Source organism: Humulus lupulus, chromosome 3 (genome assembly GCF_963169125.1).
Source record: "Humulus lupulus chromosome 3, drHumLupu1.1, whole genome shotgun sequence".
NCBI classification, from domain to species: Eukaryota; Viridiplantae; Streptophyta; class Magnoliopsida; order Rosales; family Cannabaceae; genus Humulus; species Humulus lupulus.
The window spans coordinates 33,045,725-33,058,240 of NC_084795.1; the positions used below are offsets into that span (position 1 = coordinate 33,045,725).

The following is a 12,516-nucleotide window of genomic DNA, read 5'->3' on the forward strand; positions in this document are numbered from 1 at the left end:
AAAATGAATAGGAAGACTAAACCATTGAGAAATATGCTTACCGAAACTTATGTGCTTAAGAACTTGGATTCCCTAACCAAAATAAGAATGAGGTTAGGGGACTGAGTAGAAGGCTTTGAGAAAGAAAATAACATGAAACAAATGAAATAGAGTTTCGGGTTTACCTCAAAGACTTGCAAGACCAATCTAACCACAATCGAAATACTAAAGAACCTTACTTCCCAAAGTGTTTGATAAGCTAAAGATGATTAAGCTTATGACTTTCCCACCCAAGTGTTTAACTCTCACACTCTCCTAGCACTTGCAGCTTCTGAACTTAGAGTAAAAGGTGAATAATGGCTGGGTACTAGGTCCTATTTATAAAGTTTGGGAATGAAAGTATCTTGATTTTACTTGAATAAAAATAATGGCTATTTAGGTGAAAATAATTTGAATAATCGTTCAGCAGAGGCTGAAGACTCGTTCAAAAGATGCTGGACTTATGAAGGAGTTTGAATGGCTGAAAGGAAAAGAATTCAAAAGTGTTTGAAAACATGCTGGTGGAGGCGATATATCGCCCCCTGTAGGCGATATATCGCCTGGACCACTGTTCCCGAGGCGACCGTGCATCGATTCGTGTTTTCCGTATCTACGTGCTGCGACATATCGCCCCCTATAGCTGCGATATATCGGCACACGCTGAATATTTAAACACGAAATTACACATTTTTAGCTAAGTTTGAATGGAGTAAACAGCCTTGACTAAGCCCTCAACGTATTCAAAGCTGCTGACTGACCCTATAACATTCAAACTTTACTCCTTATTAAATTTAATCCTAAAAAATACTTAATCCTTAATCACCATTCATAACATGTGCTTAAAATCCTATTGGTTGATATCTAAACCTTATAGTATAATAAATATAATCCTTAATATCAGCCATATTAATCAACCTTAGGTTAAAATTAATATTCTTAAACTATAGGTTAAACTTAGAAAATCTATAAGTACTACTATGAGTGTCCAAATAATTCCCGGTCTGAACCAAAAATCCACAGTCACAAAGATAACACTAAACATACTATAATACTACTAAACAATTAGCTAAGTAAAGTTCTTGGACTCTACACTCTGGTTCGAGAGAGAATTAATAAAATAACGACCCTTGAGAACGATCGATCCTTTGATTCCTTAACGGTCACCTAGTCATAACCAAATAGAAATTCCATCAATGAAAATAAGCAATGAAAGGTTCATGACCTAAACCTCACTCCCGGGACCTTGAATCGTACCCAAACGACTAGTAGATTCGATCCCAAACCTTAGGAATTGAAACCCCGAGCCAAAAACCCTCAAAAGTGCTCAAAATAAGAATCAGGAAGAATAGGGTAGCGCTGTAGTGCTGCCCCCCTAGCGCCATAGCCCGACAGACAGGGAAGTTTTGCCCTAGCTAGCGCTGTAGCGCCCTCCTTTGGGCGCTGTAGCGCTAGTACCAGGCTGAACTGCCCTGGTTTTTCCCTCCTTCGATTTCTCCACTTCCAACCTTAAAATCTTGATCCCAAACTCCATCCAAACCCCAAAATGAACCTAAATATCTACTCTGCATGTCCTAGGCTTCATAACCCAAGCAACCTTTGCCAAAAACTCCCATCAATTCTCATTATCCAAATCAAAATGCCAATTGAACATCAAAAGGAAAAACAAAGAAAGAACTAGAATTTTAATGGCTAGAAACTTACCTCAAGCTTAGTATGGAACCCTCTTCTATGGTAGAACACAACCCTAGACCCTCAAGGTTCACTTCCCTAGCTTGATTCCTCAAATGAAGCTCAAAAATCCAAAGAGAAAAGGAAGAGAAAAGATGAATGGGAGAAGAAGATGAAGACACTCTGTTTTGCAAGTTTCTATAGCCTTCAAATGGTTTATATATATCCTTGGGTCAAAAGACCATATTGCCCCTAAGCTTAAATAAAACCCTTAACAACCACCAAGGGCAAAACCATCGTTTCTTCTCTATCTCGTTAATCATAATTAACACCCTCCAATTCCCATTATTCCCAATATTCTCAAATACTAATAAATCATATCCCATTACCTTTTAATTACTGGTAATGTTCTAATCACCAAATTACCTCGAGACTCACCCTGAGCCCCGAAATCAACCCTGTCATGACCAAACCGCTCACTTGCATTCAAAAGATCGTCTCATGCTGAATGGCTCGAACAAATCACATTATAATGTGGCATCATCAATAATTCACCAACATGCATGAAAATACACAATTATGCCCTCAACGGGCCAAATTACCAAAATACCCCTATAATTAAATGTCGACCCACATGCATGCATTTATCATCAAATAATAATATAATTCACATAATCATGCATATAATCATTTAATGGCATATTAAATCTATTATGGCTCTCCCGACCTACTAATCTGGCCATTAAACCTCATTAGGGAATTTGGGGCATTACAGATAGTTTCTGAAAATGGAACTCAATTTGATAGCGAGTTTTTCACTCGATTCTGTGAGAAGACTGAGATAATAAATATTTCTTCATCTGTGGCACACCCACAAGTGAATGGGCAGGTCGAAGCCGTTAATAAAACTTTGAAAAGTTCCATTAAAAAATGGCTCGAATAAGAAAAATGAGGGTGGCCTAACGAGCTGTCCCAAATCCTGCGGGCATACAGGACAACAGCACGAAACTCAACAGGACATGCACCATTCTCGCTTGCCTACGAAGGTGAGGCAATGCTACCAATCAAGCTGGAAATCTCAACCTTACGAGGCGAAGCCTATGACCAAAGTCAAATCACAAGCAGCTTGAAGAAGCCTTAGACTTGACGAAAAACAGGAATATTCATAAATAATGAAGCCTCGTATCAACAATGAGCTAGAAGGTATTTCAACAAGCGGGTTCGAGATTGGAAATTCGGAGTTGGAGATATGGTACAAAGGCGAGTATTCTTGGGAACAAGGGATCCATCAACAAGAGTGCTCGGGCCAAATTAGGAAGGGATATATCTCATTGACTTAATAATTTGACCAGGAGTATATAAGCTAGCTCGGCTAAGTGGAGAATTGATCCCACGAGCATAGAATAGTGAACACTACAAACTTACTATCAATAATTTAGGATTGATGTTTATTATTTGTGATGTAATTTTTATTATTATTATTAATAAAATCATCACTTGCACCATTTTTTACATATTCTTTAACTTTTTGCTCACAACTCATTAACAAAACAACCTAAGATCACAACCTTAGGAGTTATAGGGGACATATATGGTATAGGATATAACCATACCATGAGCTCGAAAAATATAGAAACAAAAAAATGTAAAATAGTGCAAGGGAATAACCTCGTAAGCTCGAAAAAAATAACACCAATACACATTGACTTTAAAAATGGTAAGAGTACCAGCTCGGAAAACCTTAGGCATTAACCGAGTGTAAGACTTATATAAAATTTACTAACTCAAAATGTATATATTTAAACAAAGTGAATTTCAATTTCATGTGGACTGTAGATTTTGTTCAAAACAAATTCATGTTGTCATTTTTTGAGGCATGGTTGTTTTAACATGCATGCAATTCAAGCACAACTATGCATACAAACTACATGAATAACAGGTGTAGAAATGTATAAAAAAAATCAACAATACGTGTATGAATTAAGCAAGTATAACATCAGCCATATATGATAAGAGCTTGAAAAATTTAAACACTTAGTAAATTTGAGCAAACTATTGTAAAAGCGTTGATATATAAAGAGGATAAATAAATGCTTGTGCAATCATAGTAAAACAATGATTAGATTAGAGAATGACACTCAACAAGTCATTAAAATTGTTACTAAAAACCTCTAAAATTGTTAAAAAGACCTACCCTGTTCACTAGAGCTCGGATTGACGTTAGTGGTTATAAAGGGAATGGGTTTCAGTTTTCAAACTAATGGAGGAATACTAGGGTAACTAAATTCCTCTTCTATTCGAATAGAATAGAGCTCATAAAAATCTCTCCAATCATTTTGTAACGTCCCACATCACTTTGATTGCAACCTAGAATGATGACTGGTCCTATAAACCAACACTACACCAAAAAGGGCATAGGATAATACTAAAATCTAACCGAATTAAAAAAGAATTATGCTTGTTAAAAAGCGGGTCACTCAAAATTTTGGCGCTATAATTAAATTATCACGGTTCTCTCCCTGTTTCTCTCTTATTTATTTAAAACTTTTTATATTAAAAAATATTAGTAAAGTAAAAATCCCTAAATCTCTTTTTCTTCCTATACGTGCCTCTCCTCTCAGCCGCCCCTTCATTTTCTCTCTATTTCTCTCAAATCATCTCCTCTCAAGCTCCATGTCTCCCCTATCTTCTTCTCTCACTTCCATGGGAGACCACGACTACCCTCATGGCGGCGTGCGGTGGCTCACAACGATGATGTGCGGTGGTTTCCATGGAAGCCGAAGAACATTGACAGATGGAGCTAGCTCGGTGGTTAGTGCTCTGCCCACTATTCTTGAGAATCCAAGCCCACCCAAATCATCCTTCAATGAGGTGCGAGATGATTTTTTTTTTTTTTAGAAAAAAATTGGGTTTTTATTCAATTTGGATGATGGTTTCTGGGAAATTTCTGAAATGGGTTTGATGGATTTCAACAGTTGATTGAGTCTAAAAAATATCCAGCGGCAAAGTGAAAAATTAAGTCCAAATATTAAAACAAATGCCTCTTTTTCTTTCTCTCTCTACTTGTTCTCCTTTCTCCCCCAACTTTTTTTATATCTCCTCTCTAACGTTCACCCTCAATTACATCTAGGTCTTAATAAAAAAAAGATTGGGTCTTTTGGAAAGCCTTTGAGAAAGGCTAGGTATCTTGGCCAGCTAAGCTGCGTAGAGAGTTTCAAGTCTTTCTCTACTTCTTGTCTAACCCAGATCTAAGTTTGTCTAACCCAGGTATATGCGTTGATTTTCTATACTAAAAGAAATGAAAAAGACTTATTCTTTCTAGTTTAAATATATGTTCTTGGCTTGTACACGTTTTAATATGAGAGCTAAAGGTAGTGGCTATTCTATTTGGTTTGTTGATATTATAAATATTAGACAAGAAATATATATATCTGAATGCCATATTAAGAGTTAGGTATGATCAAGGTTTATCTTTTTCTTGTGCTTTAACTAACCACTCATTGATATTATTTGCTTCTCTTTTTTTTTTTTTGTGAAAAAGGTAGATTTGAATGTAAGGTGCCAGCAATACTGATAGTTGTAGCTGCCATTGGATGAATTTCCATAATTTTTTTATTTGTTTATTGCATTTACATGAGGAGAATAAAGGTAATTATTGCTTTTCTCTGTTTTAGTCACTTTTGCTTTAATATGATCCATATGTGATATCTAAAACGTAGAAGCTAGGCAAGATTTCTGGTTGTTTTTTTATCTTTACTATTCTTGTTGTTTATTGGTCTTGTATATATAGTGGCACCTTTTCATTTTTGTGGTATTTTGTTCTGCAGAAATTTGCATTCTCTCTAGTTTGATTTGCTATCTAGTTTGTGTTGTTCTTTCTGCTCTATTTTAATTATAGGTGTTGGGTTAGTACATCTTCTTTTTTCTTTCATTTTTGTGTGTCCATACCTTGAGTGAAGTCTCTGTCAAAAGAAATAAACTTTTTATTTTTAAAAGATAAGCCACAAACCACTACAAAAAACTTAACTTTTAGTCACAGCCATTTTGTGACAACAAAAATAATATGTGACTTAATATATTTTTTAGTCATAATTTGTAGCAAAAAATATTTTAGTGACAACAAATTTCTAGGAAAATGCAGCAAGTAAGATTCTAGCAAATTCCAACAAACCTTTGGGGCATACAAACATGTGCAAATAAGATTCTATCCAAACAAAACATGCCATTAGAAACAGCTATCAAGAAAAGAAAATAAAACAAGATTCACAACTTACTTTAGTGAGAAGCAAATGATTCAGAGGCCTCCATCTGATCACTTAATTTACTCTATTACAGGCTTGTATCATTCAGTATAATGAGTTAGATACTCAGTAGGGGTGAAGGATCAATCAAAATTTTGGGTTAGGATTGGTAGAAAGTGTAAATGCAGCATTGATGGAAGTATTTTCAATGTTCTTAGTTTTAGTCATTGGGCTTATATTTATAAGTAAAATTGTACAAAAGTAAACAAGAGGCTGTTTCAGTCTGGTTTTCATGGTAGCTGGTTTGAGTTTGTTTCGGTTAAGCAAGAATTGGCAAAAGTTATACACTAAAGCAAAGAGAGGTTGAATTTGGTTTGATAGGTAAAACTGAATATAATTCTAACTGTTCAACAAAAGAATAAACAAATCCACCTGGGGTGTTCTTTTTCTTCTCCCACTACCAATAACTTGCCTTGGCTATCAGATTTTGGCTCGTTTTACTTAATTTTTTACCAAAAGACAATGGTTAGCATTATGAAATTGATGTGAGAAAATAAAGGAGAAAATAGTCATACTTGTGTATTTGTTGTTTTTGAGTGAGTGACTTTGAGATATTTCCATCTCCATGATAGTGGAGAGATCGATAGAAGTATTGTTGGCAATGGCAATTTATTGTGTGATTTGGTGTGATGTGAATTGATTTGATTGGTTTATTTGTAAAAAAGAAATAAAAGTATTGTGAAATACAATGAATTCTTCATATCTTTTAGTGTTAAATTTTCTCACTTCCAAATAGATAAAACAATGGCAAAAAAATAGTGATTCAATTCTTACTGTATTTTATATGTTGTAATGAGCAATTGAAACACAGATAAAAAAAGTATCAAAGATGGATAAAAGACCAAAAAAGTTTCTAAAGAAACAGCAAATAATTTGAAGATAAGGGTCAAAAAGAAAAAGAAGAATGTAAGCTACTAAAGCTGAAAAAAAAGAGTTAAAAAATGAGAGGACAATAGGAATGAATCTTTTTTCTTGGGTTGGCTTGTTAATGAAGAATACTTTTGTGTCCTTTAGAAGTAGCAGCCTAATGAACAAGCAAAGAACCTTCCAAAACCTTCTCTCAAAAGCTCTGGTTTATAATAAGATATCACTTCAATTCATTCATGCACACACAATCACAACTCATCTTCTTTCTTTCTGCATTGTGCAGTAACTTTTCCCAAACCTCTTTTCCTCCACTTAAAATGGTTGATAATAAGCTATTCAAATATGTTTCCTTAGTACTTTTGGTGCTTAATTTTTGTATGTATGTCATTGTGTTGAGCATTGGTGGTAATGCTCTCAACAGAGCCATTGACCATGGATTTGTCATTGGTATATCTCAGTCTCTCTTTACTTCATTAGCATGACAACCAAAGAAAAAAGATACTATTTTTCTTCTTCTTCACTACAGGTCCTGATTTTCATCAAATATTTCAAAAATTGCATACATACATTGAATATTTCAACAAATTGCTTATTGTATTAGTTTCTGTGATTGTGTTGTGTGTGATGATCATTGTTATTCAACCAAGTCTCATCCTCAGTCTTTATACTCTCAATCATGTTTCTTCTACGCCTTAAAGTATCTCGTTTGGTAAAAATGATAGTTAAAGTCGATTATGTGTAAACAAAATAAAATTATTAGAATTGGAGATTATTTGGAGGGTACTTAATTTGGTTATAATTGTTCTAAGATATATGTAACATATGAGATTTACCACATTCGTGTTGCATTTAATAGTTAAGGCTTCTTCAGCTGGCATGATAGGAATGATGCCAACATAAAACTGAAACCAAACTCATCAAAGCACATCAAATCTAAACTACTTAAGTATATAAAACTAAACAAATAACATTTATCTACACTAATTTGTTACTTCTTTGTATGTTGACCAGATTCATGTGCCGTGTGCTTTTATTTAATAAAACTGAAACCAAACTCATCAAAGCACATCAAATATAAGTGTAATGATTTAATTACAATGGTAATTAAGTAAGTAACATTCTGAGTGCATAATCAATTGCTGATTTTATGTCTATTACTTTTCAGCATTTTCATTTAGCTCTTTCTTCTTTTTTTTTTTTATTATTATTCATCTCTATCTACCCCCAATTAACTAGCTTGCTTAGTTTAATAATCAAAAGTAAACAAAGGCTAGTTGTTTTTTTCTTATTTACTATTTTTATCATTTAATTTTCTTGTATCTTTTTTCTACTTATTTACTATAATGTTTTAGCAAGGATATATAATGGAATTTGGATTGGAAAATCTGCAGGGATCATGACAAGGCGACCTTTGGTCTTGCAGCTTGACAAGACAAACAAGGGAGCTCAGAAATACGCCGAGTTTCTTCACCTTTGCAAGAGGAGATTCACAGATTTTGGTATGTGGTGTATAACTTAAAAATAAATTTGATTCGTATCTGTTTGTACATGATCAACTTGTTGCTCATTTGTTCTCGTGTTGATTTTTAGCTTGATAACTTGTGTTTACATGAAACAGGAATTGATGTTCAGTTTTTAAGTTACATAATTATTTTTGCCAAAACTTGAGAAGAGAGCTGGCAATTAGGAGTCAGAAAATCTGAGGTCAAATTTTTGGTAAAGTTCACGAAACTTCTGATTTTTATGAATTTGATCCCAGAAACTTGGCCTTTGTTTTTGGGGAAATTTCTCATGCATGCCGCTAGAACTGTTGTGTTGTTTTTCATTTGAGGAGATTACTCTGAAGTTTATTACTGTGAGCGAACGCGTAACTGCCAATTAATGTTCTGGGTGATTTTGTTCATTTAAATGATGGATGCATATACTTTCAGTTTTATTAAGTACTTTGCCTACTTGCATGATGCTTTGAGAACTTTTTTATTGCAAAAGATTGATAATCTAGCCAAAGGTGATAAGTGCCAAATAACAATGATATCAACTTGGGCAACTGAATTATACTTTGACAAGCTTTTACTCCCCACACCCCTTTTTTTTTTTGGGTGTGTGTGTGTGCACGCATAAAGTTTGGATTTAAGAACTCTGATTTCTCTCTTTATTTTTTGTCCTGCTGCCTAGATGGGTTACAGATTTTTTATCCAAAATGAAACATTATAAAAAAAAAATTGCATAATGACTAAAAGAAGGGAGCAGAAATTTCCCCAAAAGAAAAAGGATTCTAACACAAACAAACCAATAGCACAACTCAGCGTAAAAAAACTAACTTATCTGATAGATATGAGTTCCAACTTTGTGAACACAGAATTATGCTTATTAGCATTTATGGCAGAGCATTTTGATTTTACTTTCCTGTATTATTTATTATTATTTGCTGTTGTTTCAGATAAATTTCAAACTTGATCTTCTCTGTTTTAGTTTAGAGCTGTAATTAACTTCTTTTTTTTTATTTTTTTTTTACCATAATCACGTGATCTTTTTTATGTTCTTATTTAGATGAAAGAACACTAGAATTAATTATTTAGCAATATGTTGCAGTTATGGCTGGGTTGAAGAGTTGGTGTTTTTTGCCGGTTTAAAGGAGCAGTATGAAATCTTAATTCATCATTTCATACAGGTGCTTCATCATTCTTTTCTGTTCTGCATTTCATTTTTGTGATTGCTGTCATCATAAATCACATTTACTAATGTTTTATACTAGTTCTGTACTTTAATCCATAAATACACATACACACTTAGTATTGCTTCATCATTTTAAGACTTCTTTATCACGCATACGCTTTTAACTTTGTATTGAGTAGTTAAAAAGTTATTATTTGATATACTCTTGCATTCGTTGGAAGGGAATATTTTCCAGTGCATATTTTCAATATATATATAATGGTTTATCTATGTGATTACATATTGTGATTACATGGGTTTTCAGACCTGAAACAGTAGAGAACCTTTCATTCTTGTTGTGCTGAATACATACACACCACGTCAAGATCACACACTTTCTGATTAAGCACAAAACTCAGAACACAATAAATATGGTTATACTAAAACAGATATTTAAGAGATGTGAAATGGCCCATTTTGAGACATTGCTGCTGCATTGACTTATTCCTATGGTGTCAGACTCTTAATCTCTGTTCTTATAGTGTCAGGATCTTAATATTAAGTTGTAAAGGATAGTCTGGCAGTGTGGGGATTTTTATAGTATTATTTTATATAGTTGTTCGATCCTCACTAGATTAGCATGATTAGTGATACTGATTTTTATAGTTAGAAATGGCAGTACTTTCTGATTAGCATGATTAATGATACTGATTTTTATAACTGATTAATGGAAAGATTGTAGTACTTTTATTACTACAAATTTTATCTATTAAGTGGTAGCTGCTAGATTTGTTATGGTTTTCTATCTTAGTCTTACTCTAAGTTTTAGCTCGTTATAAGTGATGTATTCTCTTTTTTTATTTAACACTTCAATATATTTCAATAAAGTTCAGTTCATTCATTCTCTATCCTTTTTGATTTTCTCATTCACTTTCATTTCTGAATTTATCTGTTTGTTTTGTGGGAAATTCATATGCTTAGATTTTTCTTTCTTAATAGGCTGATATGACCATGTTAGAAAACGAACTACCAACAAAAAGATGACTTTCATCAGCCCTTGTCAAGGTATAAAGAAGAAAGTCTTCTGTTATGCTTTAGAATTATGCTGCTGAATGTTTCTTTCATTTTCATTAAGTTTTAGGTATTGATAGAGTACTCTGTTTGGCAGTGGAATTTTCTCTTCGTTATCTCTTAGCTTATTGTTTTAAGTTGCATGTTTTGTTGCTTCAGTCGTTTTGCATGGTAGTACATCTTGCTATACCCTGCTGTTTCGTCCAAGTTTTGGAGTTATTACAAATTTAATTTAAATTTTATATGCTTACAGGTGGAAACTAGCTTAAGTCTTATGTTCTTAATAATAAAAGGATTTTTTTTTTTACAATGTGTAGGTATATTGAGATGATTTCTTTGGAGCAATTCTTGACAACATTTGTAGTTGAAGCTTTAGAATGGAAGAATGTAGTTCACTAATTTTTGTATACATTTCTTGTTTTGTATTTAGTGATAAAGGAATCTGAATTAGGCATAAATTATGTTGTAATATGATTTTTTAAGCCTAGATTAGTAGACTAAATATTGTAATTACATTTGAGTAATTAATAAAAATCTATTTATGTTATTTTATTTGGCTTCAACTTTCATATTTGTTTTCCTAGTTTTGTGTAAGTAAAAAAATATTATGTTTTTCTAAGCTAATATAACACGTGTTATACTAAAGTGTATTATAACACAAAAAAAGTGTTATAGTATCGACTATAAATAACATAATTCAACACTTATCTATATATTAAAATAACACAGAAATTGTGTTATCGTTGACAGTACAATAACACATATGTATAACACTGATAAAATGTTATGTAAAGTAACCTGACCTACGATAACATAGTCTGTCTTAACACATCAGAAAGTGTTATCGTAGGTTTTGATAACACATTTTTGGTGTTATTAAAAGCATTTTTTCTTGTAGTGCAACACGAGTCTTTCCAGTGTGCTTTGTCCTCACTCGCACGCTTCCTGGGAAAACTTACCAGGAGGTCACCCATCATGAGACTACTCCAGGTCAAGCACGCATGACTTTGGAGTTTCCAAGTGATGGGCTATCGAAAATAAGATGCAACTTGTTGGCATAGGTAGTACCCATCAATCCATTTAAGCCATCTTCAACTATGTAGTCCCATACCTACACAGTCTTAGAATAATCACACCTGACCTTCCCCAGGCGATGTGGGATTGCACAACTTTACCCGGTCTTTCCCCCTACGGATCACGGGATACTGACTGTCACAATCACCCCCACCCTTAGGGGTCCGACGTCCCCTTCGGCCACACTTCTGGCTAGGTCAAGGCTTTAATACCATTTGTAACACCTCACGTCAATATGGTTGCCTCCTGAAATGACGACTGCCCCAAAAAACCAACAAGAGTCTTTCCAGTGCGCTTTGTCCTCACTCGCACGCTTCCTGGGAAAATTTCCCAGGAGGTCACCCGTCATGTGACTACTCCAGGTCAAACATGCTTAACTTTGGAGTTCCCAAGTGATGGGATACCAAAAAGAAGATGCATCTTGTTGGCATAGATAGTACCCATCAATCCATTTAAGCCATCTTCAACAATGTAGTCCCATACCTACATAGTCTTAGAATCATCACAGTTGACCTTCCCCAGGCGATGTGGGATTGTACATCTTTATCCGATCTTTCCCCTTATAGATCACAGGATATTGACTGTCACACATTCAGTCAAATTTGATAACTTTGCCACTCCCAAATGTCCTATGACGTGTATTTTTTTTAGAAATTTATGGCTTTACACTTTCTAAATCAACAATGAATAATGGGAATAATTCAATATTACAAACCCTAGATGTTAATCAAGATTCTAATTCAAAGTATGAATGCAAATCTTGATAATGTGCAGAAGTTTTTTGCAAGCCGCCCAACCCAAATAAACCATCCAAACCACACCTAAAAAACCGACAAAATATGCAACCTGAATAACCCAACAA

General features: G+C 33.9%; 1 long non-coding RNA gene across 8 annotated transcripts; it reads left to right on the plus strand.

Annotated features, from left to right (window-relative positions):
- Positions 1-4,245: 4,245 nt before the first annotated feature.
- LOC133822477 (uncharacterized) lies at positions 4,246-11,132 on the plus strand. 8 transcript variants are annotated; one of them, XR_009887888.1, is made up of 8 exons: positions 4,247-4,557; positions 4,817-4,953; positions 5,228-5,334; positions 8,246-8,353; positions 8,473-8,570; positions 9,447-9,525; positions 10,509-10,574; positions 10,898-11,132. It is a non-coding gene; the product is annotated as an uncharacterized LOC133822477 (long non-coding RNA). The 8 variants fall into 8 exon arrangements; XR_009887889.1 differs by having other exon boundaries at positions 5,232-5,334; XR_009887887.1 differs by having other exon boundaries at positions 4,246-4,557; positions 4,817-5,334.
- The last annotated feature ends 1,384 nt before the right edge of the window (positions 11,133-12,516 follow it).